General features: G+C 46.8%; 1 protein-coding gene across 1 annotated transcript in view; it reads left to right on the plus strand.

Annotated features, from left to right (window-relative positions):
• Nucleotides 1-15,690, plus strand: part of IRF8 (interferon regulatory factor 8) — a 79,229-nt gene that overhangs the window by 23,004 nt on the left and 40,535 nt on the right. The gene's annotated exons all lie outside the window — the stretch shown is intronic.

Consider the following 15,690-nt stretch of genomic DNA (forward strand, 5'->3'; position numbering starts at 1 on the left):
CCCTTTCCAGTGCACAGGACGTTCCCCCCCCCCCCCACCACAAAGAATGACCCGGCCCCAAATGTCAGCAGAGCCTTGAAGTGACTCCAAGGACCGGCTGAGCCTGGAGGGCAAGGACCCCGTTTGTGTCCGACCGAGCTCTGTGGGAAAACCCATCTGACTGGGAACTTCTCCAATGGAAAAAGCTCCCCCCTTTCTCCCCTTGAGCCGCAACTGGTGTGTGTGCTGTGGCCTTTGGGCATATTGTGGAAGTGGAAAAGTTAAGTTCAGCTCCGTTTGAAGCATCCTGGCTGGTCTCCGCCTATCCAGGCAGGAGAGGGTACCGTCAGTCACTGGCCCCTCCATACGATGGCTGTACAGCTGCTGCCTCCCGCCGCATAGTCACAGAGCCGCCTTTCCCGCACTCGTGGCCTAGCGCCTCCTGTGGCTTTGGGGGGTCCTAGGTGCGGGGGTGCAGGGGGATGGCCCTACTGGTGAGGGGCTCCCCGGTGACCGCTCCCACCAGCCCGCCTTGCTGAGCGCGTCTCCCGTTAACTGGGCTCTCACCGTGAGGGTGGCATCTCGCTGGCCGTGAACTGTGCCGTGACCGCTCAGTCCCGCACAGGCTGCCCTCTGGCTCCGCGTGGGATCTGGTGGGGGTGGAGTTCGGGGGAGGAGGGAGCTGGCACGGCCTCTCTGTCTCGTCCAGCCCAGCCCCTTCCAGGAGGAGGCTGAGGCTCCTCGATGCAGGGGTAAGGAAAAGAGGCCGGAGCAGGAGCGAACCCCAAGGCGGCGTGTGCACTGGGCATCCAGGGAGGCACACGGCCAGGACTCGTTTCGTTGGCTGTGGGCGTTTGTGGGGAACAGCTAAGACGCCCAGATGACCATCACTGGGGCTGTAGCCGGGCGGCGAGGGCAACAGCAGTGTCCTGAGGACTGGCTCACGGGCCAGCGCTATTCGCAGGGGACAGACAGTCAGGGGGAGGTGCCGCGCCCAGTCTCGGGGTGCGCCAGGCCACTGCCGAGGGTGAGCGATGACTTCCGGGAAGCCGCGATCTGAGCTGTGCACCTGGCACCGGCATTGCCTTCTACCTTCCGTGTGTGTCACCCGCGATGGGTCCACGGAGGGCCCCTGTGTCCCCGGGACGGCCCTTGATGTAAACGTTCGCGAGGTGTCACCGGAAAACGGAGGATGAGGACCGTGTGAGCACACACAGAGGGCCGGGGCTCCGGGTCAGGGGTGTGCGCTGGGGAACACAGCTTGGAAAGTACGTGCCGAAAGGGCAGCGGGGAGCCAAACCCCCTTGGAGCACGTGGTCACGGTCCTCCCTGTAATCGGTAGCAAAACCGAGAGTCCCGGCTGGCTGGGAGAGCCGCCGTGGTCGGCGTGGGGGCCGGGGGTGGGGCCGGGGGTGGGGCCGGGGGTGGGGCCGGGGGTGGGGGGAGGCATCGGGAAAACTTTGAAAATTCTCCACCACGTGGTGCTTTCACCCACTTAAACCCAGAGGAATCCTCCGGCAAAACGAAACTGAAATCTCGCTTCCCCACTGACCGTCTCCCGGGGCCTCGCCCTTGGGTGGCCGCGGGTCAGCTCTGTCAGTGCGTCGTTCAGGCGCAATGAAATCCACCTGAAACCTCGAGTGCACAACCGGAGGGTCTTGCCGACCCCGGGCGCCCGTGTGAGCCCCGCGATCACGACGTGAGACGTTTCCATTGTCCCACAGTCCCTTGCCTCGTCTCCTCCCTCCAGCCCCAGCTCCCTGGCAGGTCCCGTCTGCTCTCTCTCTCCCTGCGTTTGGCCTTTTAGCAAATAAGTGTCTATACCTGGAATCTCAGGGGGGGTCGTCTTTTGTATCTGGCTTTTAAAACGTAATGTCACGCTTTTCAGGTTCGTCCGCTGTCGTGTGCCTCGGGAACTCTTCCCTTCGATAGCTAAATGCCGGCCCCGAGGTGTGGCGACACCACGGTGCATCGGTCCGCCCGCCAGTTAGATGGCCACTGGGCTTGCTTCCAGGGTTTGGAGACTCCAGATAACGCTGCTACAAACATTCGATTACAAGTATGAATACGGGCATCTCTTTTCTGATTTTGTGGTAAATGCCTATAAATGGAATTGCTGGGTCATAGGGCCAGTTTATGTTTGACTCTTAGGAAGTGCCACACTGTTTTCCAGAGCGGCCCCGCCCGCCGTCTTCCTTCCCACCAGGAATGGATGAGATTCCCGGCTGGTGGCTCCCAGGCCTCGCCATCTGGCTTTAATTTTAACCATTTCGCTTTGTGTGTTTTTAAAAATTTTTTATTTTATGTTTTAATTTTTCTTTCTTTCTTTCTTTCTTTCTTTCTTTTTTTTTTTTTTTTTTAGTTTTTATTTATCTTTGAGACAGAGAGAGACAGAGCATGAGAGGGGGAGGGGCAGAGAGAGAGGGAGACAGAATCCCAAGCAGGCTCCAAGCTCTGGGCTGTCAGCAGAGCCCGATGGGGGGCTCGAACCCATGAACCGCGAGATCATGACCTGAGCCGAAGTCAGAAGCCCAACCAACTGAGCCACCCAGGCACCCCTCCCTTTGTGGTTTTAACTTGTATTTCCCAAAGGACCGATGATGTTTTTTACGGGCTTATTTGCCATCTGTGTATCTTTTTTGATGAAATGTCTGTTTGGAGTGTTTGGTCATTTTTTAAAAACTGAGTATTTTTTTTAATGATTAAGTTTCTGCTTCTTGGTGTCTGAAGAAAACGTTGCTTAGCCTAAGGTCACTTAGATTTTCTCCTATGTTTCTTCTAGAAGTTTTTAGTTGTAGCTTTTACATTTATGTCTTAGGCTTTTCTGAGTTCATTTTTTGTATATGAAATGAGTCATGGGTCATTTTACTTTTTTATTATTTTTTTTAATGTTTAGTTTTGGAGGAGAGAGAGACAGAGCACGAGTGGGGGTGGGGCAGAGAGAGAGAGAGGGAGACACAGAATCCGAAACAGGCTCCAGGCTCTGAGCCATCACCACAGAGCCCGGTGCAGGGCTCGAAACTCACAAGCGGCCAGATCGTGACCTGAGCCGAAGTCAGACGCTTAACCGACTGAGCCACCCAGGCGCCCCCATTTAAAAATTTCTATCTAGATGCCCAACCCTTTTGGTACCATTAGCTGAAAAGATTACTCTTTGTTCGTTGAATTGCCTTGGCTCCTCTGTAGAAAATTAATTGGCTACATGTATGTGGATCTATTTCTAGACTCTCTTCTGTTTTGACTTGACTAGAAAGAGCAAGACTGGAGTGTATATACAGGGCCTGTCACGAAAACGATTCAGACTTTATCAGAGAGCGTATTTATCTGGGACGCCAGTTAGAATATTGCCGTTCCCTCTGAAGACTGTAGTCTGATTTCGTGCAAGTTTGTGGTGCACTTTGGCCAAAGCGTTCGTAGCTGGGCCCCCTTTAAATATTGTGACTTAGAGAAACGGGTGGCCAAAGTGGTCTAGCGACCTTAGGGAACGAGACCGAACAATCTGAAATACATACCTTGCTCCTAGGTCTGCGTTTCTTTTTCTTCTACAACTCCCAGCTCAGGGAGTATCCAGAAAAACCTCATCCCATTTCTCCTGGCGGCCTGGGGACACGCACCGCTGTGCATAAGGGGAAAGGCATAAAGCCCTATTTTCATATTCCTATGTAATAGTCTTTAGCGGGTGCATCGAAACATATAGATGCTCTCATATTGTTTTCCGCTTTCATATCGGATGCCTTTTTTCTATCACATATGGTAGCTGTCCGGGGCTCCTACTTTGTTGTGCTTCGAAGACCAGTCGGAAAAAAAACAAAACAAAACCCGTGGTGTTGGGGAGTTGGCACTTTGACGTTGTAGTAAGGTCATTTCGAAAACCAGCCATCATGCAGCGGTATCATTATTCGTAAAAGAAAGGATATTTTCGCTCTGAATTATGAGGGCTAGCTCAGACTGGCGTTGTGTATGAGCCAGCGTTTGCGAGCTTTCAGGGAAACCCGCCGAAAGGACGTCAGGCTGGGATCAGTCTCAGGATGAAAAACGGGGGGGGGGGGGGGGTCTGTGACTTTCTTCACGGGGCTGTTCGCTCTCTGAGGCTCGGTGTTCTCACCTGATGAGTTTTAAAGATTAACCACACCTCATTTCTAAATGGAAGCTGCTCCCAATTTTTACATGACAGCTTTCTCCGCTTTCTGGCCCATCAGGATTTTATTTATTTATTTATTTATTTATTTATTTATTTATTTATTTTTTCAACGTTTATTTATTTTTGGGACAGAGAGAGACAGAGCGTGAACAGGGGAGGGGCAGAGAGAGAGAGAGGGAGACACAGAATCGGAAACAGGCTCCAGGCTCTGAGCCATCAGCCCAGAGCCCGACGCGGGGCTCGAACTCCCGGACCGCGAGATCGTGACCTGGCTGAAGTCGGACGCCTAACCGACTGCGCCACCCAGGCGCCCCTGGCCCATCAGGATTTTAAAATGACTGAGGTTTTGGGGCACCTGGGTGGCTCGGTTACACGTCCAGCTGTTGATGTCGGTTCAGGTCATGATCTCATGATCTTCATGGCATCGAGCCCCGCGTTGGGCTCTGTGCTGACAGTGTGGAGCCTGCTCGGGATTCCCTCTCTCTCTCTCTCTCTCTCTCTCTCTCTCTCTCCCGCTTCACGTCACACTTGGGCTCTGTCTCTCAAACTAAATAAATATAACTTAAAAATCTTGCCCGTTTACCTGGAGAAAAACCAGCGTCCCCTTTTCACTCCACTTACGAATAGGAACCCTTTACCAATCCTTTATCAGACTGATAAAGCAGGAGGGGTAGGGATAACCCGAAAGCAAGGGAAAGCCATAGGCGTTGACACACAGCCGTGGACAGCAGAGCGAACCAGTGACACAAGCACGGGCATGCCTGAAAGTCCGCCGAACAAAATTTGTGATCCTAAACCTCCCCGCTTACGACTAGAATCCCTATAGTTTGTTTCTACTGAAATGCAGGTAAGAATATCCTGTATGTCAAAAGAATTCTTTATAAGCACGACTACAGGTCAACTCATGGTCACGTGTTGGGGAGAGAAGCCGTGTCTGGGGTGTCACAGAAGATAGCCCCACTTCAGTTTTTGAAAGCAATTTGAATGGGAACTAATTTGGTCTCCGTATAAGAGTTCTCTGGACATTAAACTGTTAAAAAAACACTGATTTCTGGAATAATGCAAAGAGGCTGTCAAGGGTGTTCTAGAGGGGATTCCTACAAGGGGTGGGAAGTTATGTTAGGTCACCCTATGGTCCTTTCCAACACAAAGAGCAGATGATTTCATGATCTGGAAGAACCTGCAATTGTTTGTTGGCTGTCTTGCTCTGATGGCTCAACCCCCATCCCTGTTGCCCCCCCAGTGTTTCCCAAGAGACAGATGTGTGACATCAGAGCTGGAAGCCTCCCCCCAGCTCTCTGTGCCTTGCCTGCTTGGCCAGCCTTGGGGGTCGCGAGGGGGTTGGGGCCAGGCACCGCGCCCAGCCCTCCTCCCTGCTTCCGCACCTGCCGATCTTCCTGATTCTTCCTTATCATCACTTCTTTTCAGCCGAACTTCTGATGGAGAGGTGGGGCTGTGCCCCCGCGACTGTCTGGGTCTAGGAGCCCATGCTCCCCGCCGCTCAGCTGACGTTTTCTAGGTTACGATGCCGGCCGAGCCTGCGTCACGCGGGACACACTCAGACAGGGAGCCGGAGAGAGTGGGAGCAGTTGATTTGTCCAGTGGTAGAGTGGCGAGTGGTTTGCTCTGTTCCTTTGTAAACTTTGATATTGAGGAGTCATTGATCTTTAATTATGGGAAAGTTGCTGTAAGAGAGAGAGACAGAAGTGGGTACGGACCCCAGCCTTTGTCTCCCAGTTCAGAAAAATGGCCCTTGAGAGCAGGAGGCTGAAGGGCAGCCTGGTCCCTTGTGACTGGGCGAAACTTAGAAAATAAAAGTGGAATCACTTCACCCGGTTTTTGAGGCGTTAGTCATCATGATTAAAAAAGGAAGTCAGAGGGGCGCCTGGGTGGCGCAGTCGGTTAAGCGTCCGACTTCAGCCAGGTCACGATCTCGCGGTCCGTGAGTTCGAGCCCCGCGTCGGGCTCTGGGCTGACGGCTCAGAGCCTGGAGCCTGTTTCCGATTCTGTGTCTCCCTCTCTCTCTGCCCCTCCCCCGTTCATGCTCTGTCTCTCTCTGTCCCAAAAATAAATAAACGTTGGAAAAAAAAAAAATTAAAAAAAAAAAAAAAAGGAAGTCAGACATATAAATGGTGGAGAGAGCAGTCACTGTGGATGGGTGATGTAAACACCACGTGTCATAATATTCACCAATGAGTGACATTAATCACAGTAAAAGCGATCGACGGGGTGGCTGTTCACAAAACGCGTGTTCAGAAATCTCTGTTCTCCCTTTAAGCCAATAGTGATAATTTAAAAATTGTAATGGAAAAGAAAACATTTCATCCACAGTAACAACAGAATGCATAAGAATCCATAAAAAGTTGTCACAAAAATTGTGCAGGACGCACACTGAAAAAAATATTGATGACTCCATTCAAGGGCATAAAAAACGACTTGTTCTTGGATAGAGAATTTAATTTAATTGGTTTTAATTTAACACAGAAAAAAACTTACTATTGAAAATACAACCAGGCACCTGGGTGGCTCAGTCGGTTAAGTGTACAACTCTTTTTTTTTTTTTTTTTTAATGTTTATTTATCTTTGACACACAGAGACAGAACATGAGTGGGGTAGGGGCAGAGAGAGGGGGAGACGCAGAACCCGAAGCAGGCTCCAGGCTCCGAGCTGTCAGCAAAGAGCCTGACACAGGGCTCAAACTCACAGACCGCGAGATCATGACCTGAGCTGAAGTCGGAGGCTTAACCGACTGAGCCACCCAGGCTCCCCGTGTTCAACTCTTGATTTCTACTCAGGTCATGATCTCAGGGTTCACGAAATCGAGCCCGCCCTGCGTCGGGCTCTGCTCTGACAGTGTGGAGCCTGCTCGGGATGCTTTCTCTCCCTCTCTCTCTGCCCCTCCCCTGCTTGCTGGTTCTCTCTCTCTCAAAATAAATAAATAAATTTAAAGAAACGTGCACATATGTCAATTCTCCATAAATTATCTATAAATTCAATGGAGTTCCAAGCCAATTACTTGTGACCTTTTTTGTTTTTAACACAATTGTTTTAAAGTTTATCTGTAAGACTCTACGTGGAAATATGACTAGCAAGCATGTGTGTTTTGCTAGCTTCTACAAAATTTATTGTAACGTGTGCGTATGTGAGTGTACAGGTCTTCACGGTTTGACAAATGCCTACGGTTTTCTAACGGCCAACACGTCAGGATACAGAACAGTTCTATCCCCCCCCCCCCCGTTCCCCACGCTGCCCCACGCTGTCACACCCTCCCTCCACCCTTCATCCAAGGCAACCATGGACCTCTTGTCTCTCCCTGTGGTTTCACCATTTCGGAAATGTCATATAAACCGGATCATACAGAATGTAATCTCTTGGGTCTGGCTTCTTTCACGTAACATGTTTGAGATTCATCTACGTTGTGTGTAATCGGTAATTTATTCCTTTTCAGGGCTGAGTAGTATTCCACTGTATGGCCATATACCATATATCACACCACAGTGTGATTTTTTCTCTTTAGTCTGTTAAAGCGGCGGATTACATGTTGATCTAATGTGATATTGCAGGGGTAAACTCTACTTGGTGATGGTGCATTTTCCTTACTGCTGGCTGTGCTGTGCTAATATTTGGATGAGGACTTTTGCATCAAAGATGCTGGTCTGTAGACCTCCTTTCGTATGTAGTATTTCTCTGGTTTTGGTATCAGGGTAATGCTGGATGCATAGAATGACTTGGCAAGTATTTCCTTATCTTTTATTTTCTGGAAGAAACTGTAGAATTTGTATTATTCCTTCATTAGGTGCTTGATAAAAGCATCTAGCTTTGGGGTTTCTTTCTTAGAAGGTTTTATTTTGGGGATGCCTGGTGGCTCAGCCGGTTAAGTGTCCGACTTGAGCTCAGGTCATGATCACATGGTTCGTGAGTTCAAGCCCCATGTCGGGCTCTGTGCTGACAGCTCAGGGCCTGGAGCCTGCTTGGGATTCTGTGTCTTCCTCTCTCTCTGCCTCTCTCCCCTGCTCACGCTCTGTCTCTCTCTCTCTCTCTCTCTCTCTTTCAAAAATAAATAAACATTAGAAAAACATTTTTAAAAAAGAAGGTTTTATTTTGAAGCTATAAACTCTCTAATAAATATAAGACTATTTAAGTTGTCTGTTTCCTCTTGCGGGAGCTTTGGTAGTCTGTGTCTTTGAAGGAATTGATCGATTTCACCCAAGTTGTCAAACTTTACCATAGAAATTTTATAATATTTTTCTGTTCTCCCTTTAATGTCTCTGGGAGCTGTATGCTACCTTTATTTTGCTAATACTTGTCTTTCCTCTTTCTTTTTTTTTTTTCTTGGTCAGTCTGGCTAAAGGCTTATCAATTTTCCTGGTCTTTTCACAGAACCAACTTTTGGTTTTATTGATTTTGTCTCTCGTTTCTCTGTTTTGTTTTTTTTTTAAATTTTTTTTTTCAACATTTATTTATTTTTTGGGACAGAGAGAGACAGAGCATGAACGGGGGAGGGGCAGAGAGAGAGGGAGACACAGAATCGGAAACAGGCTCCAAGCTCCGAGCCATCCGCCCAGAGCCCGACGCGGGGCTCGAACTCCCGGACCGCGAGATCGTGACCTGGCTGAAGTCGGACGCTTCACTGACTGTGCCACCCAGGCGCCCCTCGTTTCTCTGTTTTTAATTCAATTCATACTTGTTCCTGGTATGACTTTTTTCCTTCTTTTTGCATGCTTTGGGTTTAATTTTCTCTTCTTTTTTTTTTTTCTAGTTTCTTAAGGTGGAAGCTTAGATTATTTATTTGAAAACCTTCTTCTTGTCTAATATAAACATTTGCTATCTCTAAACTTCCCTCCAAGCTCTGCTTTACTGGCATCCCACAAATTTTCATTCTCCTTCCATTCAAAACATTTATAATTTCCCTTGTGGCTTACTATGTGACCCAGGGATCATTTAGAAGTAGGTTGTTTAATTCCCAAACATTTAGGGGGATTTTGTAAACATCTTTCTGTCCTTAATTTGTAGTTTAATTCTGTTATGGGCAAAGAACATGCTTAGTATGATTTGTTTTTGTTTGAGGTTTGTCATTTTAGGTTGGTCGTTCTGTTGTGTGACTCAGGGCATGGTCTACAGTGGTGAAAGTCCACGTGCACGTGAAAAGAAACCGTATCGTGCTGTTGGATGGAGTGCTCTAGAAATGTTAAGGGGGCCAAGTTGGTTGTTCAGGTCTTCAGACATTTTACACGCGCCTTCCCCGTGCTCGTCCCGAGAGGCAGAGTCAGCGTAGGTTCCGCCTCTGGCCCCGTGGTAGGCTGCACCAGCGACATGGTGGGGGCCGTCGCGCCAGTCTCACTTCACCTGCTGCCTACCCCACCCTGGCCCACGAGCTTAGCCCCGACACTGCCGGATTCTTCCTGCGTTTTCATTCTTTGCCATTAACGGCTACACACTTCGGATGGTTGTGTTGTCTTGAAGAATCGGCCCTTTGTCGCCATATGTTATTCCTCTTTATCTTTGGCGATTCCCCTTAATCTGAAGCTATTCTGAGCTAGCCGCTCTAGCTTTCCTTCCTAATAAAAACAGCTTTAGTGAACTAAGATTCATATACCAGAAAATTCCCTTAAACTGTACAATTCAGTGTTTTTTAGTGTAAAACATTGCGTTATCAATTTTGTCACACTTACCTACTTTTGTCTCAGTACCTGTATCTCTTTTGACACTTAGATAAATGAGATAATGCAACTTGTGTTTTTTGTGTCTGGCTGCCTTCACTTCGCGTATTTTCCGGAGTCATCCATGTTATGGCATGTATCAGTACCTCATTGCTTTATTTTTTCATTAAACTTTTTTTTTAAGTTTATTTATTTTTGAGAGAGAGAAAGAGCACACACATGAGCAGGGACGGGGCAGAGAGACAGGGAGAGAGATAATCCCAAGCAGGGTCTGTACCGCCAGTACGGAGCTTGATGAGTGGCTTGAACCCACAAACTATGAGATCATGACCTGAGCTGAGATCGACAGTCAGATGCTTAACTGACTGAGCCACTCAGGTGCCTCAGTTCTTCCTTACTTTATAAGGCTGACTAATATTCCATTGCATGGGTGTATTTTATCAGTTCATCAGTTGATGGGTATTTGGGTTGTTACCAGTTTTTAATTATTCTGAATAATGCTGTTATAAAAATTCATGTATCAGTTTTTGGGTGAACATAGATTTTCCTTTCTTTTGATTATAGACCTAGGAATACAGTTGCTGGGTCATATGATACCTCTGTGTTTAAATTTGTGAGTAGCTTTCTTCTTTTTTTAACTGTTTATTTATTTTGAGAGGGAGAGAGAAATAGAGTGCAAGTCGGGGAGGGGCAGAGAGGGAGGAAGAGAGAGAATCCCAAATAGGCTCTGTGCTGTCAGCAAAGAGCCCCGCATGGGGATCGATCCCACGAACTGTGAGGTCATGACCTGAACTGAAATCAAGAGTCAGATGCTCACCCGACTGATTCCCCCCCCCCCCCCAGGCGCCCATGAGTAGCTTTCTTTAATTAATGTTTTCATGACATACCCCTAACTTTTAGCCTTTTTATGTCATTAAAGTATGTTCTTTGTAGATAGCATATAGTTGGATATTTTAAAAATTCAGTCTGATAATCTCTGTCTTTCAATCCATGTGTTTGACTATTTACATTTAATGTAATTATTCATATAGCTAAAGAGAGGTCTAGCAGTTTATTATTTGTTTTTTGTTTATTTCTCTGTTTTTTCTTCCTCTTTCTCCTTTCTTAACTTCTGGATTATTTGAATATTTCTTTTAGTATTCCAGTTTAACTTGTTTATGGATTTTGACCATATTTCTTTGTATCATTTTTAAGTGGTTGCTCTAGGGATTACAATATACATCCATACTTAGGGTTTTATCCTGCCTACTTAGGACTGATAATTTACTGCTTCAGGTAAAATGTAGAAAACTTATGATCATAGGTATTACTGTCCTTCCCCCGGCTTTGTGTTGTACTTGTCAGAAGTACTGTATCTCCTTACACTAAAAGCCTCATCAGAAAACGTTATAGATTTTCCTTTCAACTGTCATTCATAGTTTAAAGAACTCAAAAACAATATTTATTAGATTCACCATTTCTGTTTCCTTTATTCCTGAAGTTCCAAGTTTCCCTCTGTTATTTTCCTGTCATTTGAATGTTTTTCTTACCATTTCTTTTACAGAAGGTTTACTGTCAGTGGATTCTAGTTTTGTTTCATTGAACACTGTCTTTACTTCATTTTTATTTCTTAAAGGTGTTTCTATTGGATAGAAAATTAAGGGTTAATTGTTATTTTCTTCCAGCCCCTAAAAAATGTTTTTCCACTATTTTCTGGCATCCAATATTTCTGATGAGAAATCTCCAGTATTTTAGATCATCGTTCCCTTATATGTAACATATGCCTTTTCTCTGGCTGCTTCCAATAATTTTCCCCTTTATGTTTGGTTTTCAGCAGTGTGATTATGATATGGCAGGGTGGGGATTTCTTTGGGTTTATCTCTTTAAGATTTATAGTGTTTCTTGAATCTGTGCACGTATGCCTTTCACCAGATTTGGGGAGTTTTTCACTATTTTCTCTTTGAATATTTTTTTTAAATTTTTTTTTCAACGTTTATTTATTTTTGGGACAGAGAGAGACAGAGCATGAACGGGGGAGGGGCAGAGAGAGAGGGAGACACAGAATTGGAAACAGGCTCCAGGCTCTGAGCCATCAGCCCAGAGCCCGACGCGGGGCTCGAACTCACGGACCGCGAGATCGTGACCTGGCTGAAGTCGGACGCTTAACCGACTGCGCCACCCAGGCGCCCCATCTCTTTGAATATTTTTAGCACCACTTTTCTTCTCCTGCCCTTCTGAGACTTCACTGAAATGAATATTAGACCTTTTGATATTTTCCTACAGTGTCCGAGTCTGTTTATTTTTCAAAACCTTTTTTCTCTCTTTTGTGCAGATTAGATCCTTCCTATTGAGCTATTAAATTTTTTTAAAAAATATTTATTTATTTTTGAGAGAGAGAGAGAGAGAGAGAGGCAGAGTATGAGCAGGGGAGGGACAGAGAGAGAGGGAAACACAGATTCCAAAGCAGGCTCTGGGCTCTGAGCTGTCAGCACAGAGCCCGACGTGGGACTCAAACCCATGAACGGTGAGATCATGACCTGAGCCGAAGTCGGATGCTTAACCGATTGAGCCACCCAGGTGCCCCTAAAGTTTTCTTTTAGTGTTTGTTTTTGAGAGAGAGAGAGAGTTAGAGTGTGAGTGGGGGAGGGGCAGAGAGACAGGGAGACACAGAATCTAAAGCAGGCTCCAGGCTGTCACCACAGAGCCCGATGCGGTGCTCGAACTCACAAGCCAAGAGATCATGACCTGAGCCGGTCGGACCCTCAACCAACTGAGTGACCTAGGCACCCCAGCTGTCGATCTGTTTTAAAGCTCACTTATTCTTAGCTCCGTCATGTATTCTGCAGTTGAGCTGTGACTTTTTAAATCTCTGTTACTGAATTTTGCAGTTTTAAAATTTCTCTTTGATTCCCCTGTATGCCTTCTATTTCCTCACCGAGAACTTCTGTCTTTACTCTGTTCCGCGCACTCACCTTATTTCACAAAGCGTGGTTCCAACAGCCGCTGGAAAGGCTGTAATAACGCCAACATCTGGGTCATCTTGGGTTTGAGAGCTGTTGAGATTCTCTGGATTCTTTGTATGTCAAGTAATTTTGGATTGTGTCCCATACATTTTAAATACTATGTCCTGAAACTTTGGTTCTTGCTAAATGACTCCGGAGAATATTTCCTTTTCTGTTTTAGCAGGTGAGCAGTCTGGTTAAGTTCAGACTGCAGACTACTGACCTGCCTTTTTTTTTTTTTTTTTTTTTTAATTTTTTTTTTCAACGTTTATTTATTTTTGGGACAGAGAGAGACAGAGCATGAACAGGGGAGGGGCAGAGAGAGAGGGAGACACAGAATTGGAAACAGGCTCCAGGCTCTGAGCCATCAGCCCAGAGCCCGACGCGGGGCTCGAACTCCCGGACCGCAAGATCTTGACCTGGCTGAAGTCGGACGCTTAACCGACTGCGCCACCCAGGCGCCCCCTGACCTGCCTTTTGTGGGCTGTGGTTCCAAGTTTGTTTCGTTTCCAAAGCCTCTACAGCATAAACCGTGTCATTCCGCATGCACACTGCCCAGCGCTGTCCTGTCTGGGACACGGGTAGCGGGCCACACTGTGGTTCAGTTCTCAGAGCCGTTGCTGTGTGCCATCGGTCAATGCTACACATGTGCAACTTGGGTGTGAGCCTAGGGGTTTACCCGCAGCTTTGAAGGGTCCCTTTTCCAGGTGTACTGACTAGAAAGGGGGGGGGTAGCCTTCTTGCACAATTGCACACTTCCGGCCTCAGGGTGAAGCAGCCAGAGGAAAGAGAGAGCAGAGACTCTGGACTGCCAGTGCCCTCTTCCCTGGTGCATCTGGCCGGAGAGAAGGGCTTTCCTCTCCGCGTTGGTTGTCTGAAATGTCCCACAGGCGCCGGCACCACCACGGGAGTGCAGATCTGTGATGGGGGCTGCTTTGGGGTGGGGGCAGGGTGGTGAAAAGAGCAGAAAGGGGGTCTCCCCCACTCTCTGTTTCTCAGGACCCTGCCTTCCCAGTCAGCAGGCCAGAAAGCGAGTAGTTCTCTTGCAGCTTTGTCCTGCCCACATCCACTGTGTGGTTCCAGGATTCAGGCTTCCCTATGGTTGAATCTGGACATAAGGGGGGAAGAAACTCAGGAAGCTCGTCCCCCCATCAGTTGTTCAAATCTTCATTATCCCCCCGAATCCACCTGCTGTTACTGACCTGTTAGGAAAGTCACAGTGTTGCTTGAGGTGTCCGTTCAGGGTTCGGTTGTGCGGAGAGGGCGGGAGGATAGGGTGTGCCTGCACCATCCGCCTGGGGCCTGGAGTCCCAGCAAATGTGCAACCGTCCAAACAGACTGTGTGCATAATGAGGAAGACTGTGTGCATAATGAGGGAGAAAGAAAGAATGCAGAAATGACCTTACAAACCACATGAGGACTGTCAGAGAAAGAAGCTTATGTCAGAGGGGGAAACTAAGATATTGAGACAACTGGGTGGCCATTTGGAAGAAAAAGTGGGATCCGCCCCCAACTTCTTATATCAAAATAAGTTTAGGACAGAATGAAAGATTACGTGTGAAACACACAGAACTACTTGAAGAAAGTTGGGATGAATGTTCTATAATGTTGGGAGGAGCCTTTTATGAGCATGAATGAAGTCTAGAAGCCCCAAATAGAAGATTCATAGATCCGATTCCTTGAGAATCAAAAAGCTCTGTGCAGGAGAGCAAAACAAAATACCATAGACGAAGTTAAAACAAAGTGAGAAAGCATGGTTGCAGTATGTGACAAAGAATAAAGGCATGTTTAAAAAATCCACAAATTAATAAAGAGCAAGGTGAATGATAGTGAGCAAAGGAAATGAGCAGGGAATTCAAAGAAGACTTAAATTGCCTGTAATTATAGTTTGTGAAAAATCAGTCTGGTTGGCCCACCTCACTACTGCTCAGGAAGATGCAGATAGGAAGGCAGCGTGGCACTGTCCCGTGTCAGTCAGGGTGCGGGAAAAGGGATGCTCACTCTCAGGCGCTGTTGGCAGGAGCGTAAGATTTCCACAGCTCCTCTGGAAGGCAATTTGGGAAAATGTTCAACAACTTCAAGTGCATATTCTTCGACACAGTAACCAAGATCTAGAAACTTCTCCACGGAGGTACCCCAACAACGGTCACAAAGTCAAATGCGCAAGGATGACCATCGCAACATTGTTTATTATAGGGAAACATTGGAAACAACTGAAATTGTCCAATATGGGGGGCTGGTTAAATAAACCATGGTTTATCCACACCCTGGAATATTAACCAGCCTTTGGGAAGGGCATTATAGCTAAATGTACTCTTTGGTAGGGAGTGATTGCCACAGCATTTTGCTGAGTAAAAAAGGAACAAGTATAATTGTTTTATTTATGTAAATATAATTCTAACTATCTATCCATCCATCCATCTATCCATTTCTCTTTTTATCCATCCATCCATCCATCCATCCATCCATCCATCCATCCATCCATGTATCTGTCCATCTATCTGTCCATCCATCTCTCTATTTATCCATCCATCCATCCATCCATCCATCCATCCATCCACCCACCCACCAATCCATCCATCCATCCATCCAACCATCCATCCATCCATCCATCCATCCAACCATCCATGCATCATTCTGTCCATCCATCCATCCATCCATCCATCCAACCATCCAACCATCCATGCATCAATCTGTCCATCCATCCATCCATCCATCCATCCATCCATCCATCTAATCTAGCTAATCTACATCCATTAGAATAACAAGGGGTTTGGGAAAACGTTAACCAAATATTGGTGGTGTTTATGTTGGGTGGTTGAATTTTGGGGAAATTATTTTTCCTCATGCTTTTCTACATTTTGGAAATTTCCTACAAGTATCTTTTATCTTTATAAACAGTAAGATTTTAATAGGAGGTTACCCTAAA

The sequence above is a fragment of the Prionailurus viverrinus genome, unplaced genomic scaffold (assembly GCF_022837055.1).
Source record: "Prionailurus viverrinus isolate Anna unplaced genomic scaffold, UM_Priviv_1.0 scaffold_38, whole genome shotgun sequence".
In the NCBI taxonomy this organism is placed as follows: Eukaryota; Metazoa; Chordata; class Mammalia; order Carnivora; family Felidae; genus Prionailurus; species Prionailurus viverrinus.